Below are 2,250 nucleotides of genomic sequence, written 5' to 3'. Positions count from 1 at the left end.
GGGCTCCAAATATAATCTGAAAACTTGTGAAGATGTTTGAATGTTAACCTCAAAACTGTTAAGTTTTTTTGTTGTTATTCAAAAAAATGTAACTCATGAATAGGTCTATTGAATCTGTTATTTACACTATTCTTCTGTTTAATGCTCTTTTGCTATTCCTAGTATACCGTACGCTGTGTAAAAGAATATATATAATTTACCGTACATTTTAATTATAAAGTCTATTTAAAAATAAAATAATGGTGCTCGTACTGGAATTGAACCCGGGGCCTCTCGCACCCAAAACAAGAACCATGCCACTAGACAAACGAGCCTTCCTTGAATAACTTAAATGCATACTTCTCTTTAGGAATTAACCACGCATTTAAGAAACTCTCCTGATAACGAAATAAAGTACAGTAGCACCTTAATTCAACTATCCATCTGTGACAGGGGTTCTCAACTAGGCATAGGCTAGGCCTATATCGCAGTAGGGGCAAAAATGATTCATTGAATAAACACTGAATAAATTTTACACGACCTTGGCATTACCTTACAGACGCGTGTGAATGCTTTATATCTCGGTAGGAATAACTCGGGAGATGGTTCGGTTACAGTTACTTTTGGTTAAATTTAACTTCACGTGTGAATCGGGTATTATAGATGAGCTAAATTCAGATTCAGAGCCTAGCACCTGACGACTGAGGAAGTACCTCATGGAACAGCCTGTAGTACAATATAATATTGAATTGGTAACCAAGCGTCATCTATCTAATAAACAAAAATGACCAATTATCAACAAGGGTGTATCCAGTGGTGGATGTGGGGTGGGCTGGGGCGTCCTTACTTGTAGTAGGACTATATAATACCCTTTATAATACAATACAGTAATATAATGCTGTACAATATAAATTTTCTATGTTTGAAAAGTGTGTAAGAATAAGAACAAAATAAGAACATTTTGAGTCTAGTTTTAAAAAAAGTGATTCTCGTCCAGGAATTGACCCAGGGGCCTCTCGCACCCAAAGCGAGAATCATGCCACTAGACCAACGAGCAATTTTTGAAATAGTTAAATGCATACTCACTGACTGTAGGAATTCGGAATTAATCACATATTTAACAGAAGTACCTTATCTAGACTAACGAAATTTATTCAAACAAAAGCAAACGAAAAGAGATTCTTCTATATATTAATTTGTATGTACAGCTGTGATGGCCGAGTCGTTAATTTGGACTTGAATTCCAATGGGATTTTCCCGCGCATGTTCGAATATTTTCCTTAATTTTAAGCAATTGGATAGGGGAGGCTAAACTGTAATGATATTATAATAATGCAAATGGTCAAAGCAAATTTAAACGAGGAAATCTACAAAATGATTCACACAGACATGTAGGCCTATTATAGTTCGTAGAATGTATTGAAAATAGGGCCAATTAAAATAAGAGGCCTAGGCTGAAAACGAAAAGATCGGAATAAACAAAATGAACAAATATCAAGGGAGGATCCAGTGGTGGATATGAGTAGGGTGGTGGGGCTTTCACTACATTTTAAAATTTGTTTGTGTTAAAAAAAAAAAAAAAAAAAAAAAAAAAAAATCAGAATACATTATACGTATCCTCTTCCGATTCTAATGAATCCACAGTATACGGGCTTAAAAAGTAAGAACAAACACTGTTATTTAAAAACATTTACATTTCTAATTGAAGTCTAATAATCCACCGAATATTACAGTATATACCATGTTCAAAAATTTGTGTTTACAACAAGACGAGACCTTGCCCAGCATTTGAATTAATTGAGTGTGATAGGCTTATCATCACAAGGGCACAGTCTCAGATGCAAACGAAGCTAAGTACCTGTAAACTCTTTATCAAATGAGGTTTCTATTTATTTTAAATATGAAAACCAACAAATCTTATTTGCACCTTACCTGTAGTATAGTGTGGGTTTCTGGACAAAACGGCAACAACCACAAAATGCCATGACCAAGACGGCAATGACCAAAACGGCAAAAAAACCAAAACGGCAATGATAATTACCAAAACGGCAACAGCAATGTCAACGACCAAAACGGCAAAGGAGCAAATCAATGCCAAGACTGAAGCGCCACTTTTTTTTTTATTACATATCCATGACGAATTATTTCGTTATTTTAAAGTCTTTTCAAGTCTGAATATTATTATTATTATTATTATTATTATTATTATTATTATTATTATTATTATTATTATTATTATTATTATTATTATTATTATTATTATTATTATTA

The sequence above is a fragment of the Anneissia japonica genome, unplaced genomic scaffold, assembly GCF_011630105.1.
Source record: "Anneissia japonica isolate Jap-2015-1 unplaced genomic scaffold, ASM1163010v1 scaffold1483_len710385_cov172, whole genome shotgun sequence".
Lineage (NCBI taxonomy): Eukaryota > Metazoa > Echinodermata > Crinoidea > Comatulida > Comatulidae > Anneissia > Anneissia japonica.
The sequence above is the reverse complement of the archived record's forward strand: the minus strand, read 5'-3'. Positions refer to the sequence as shown.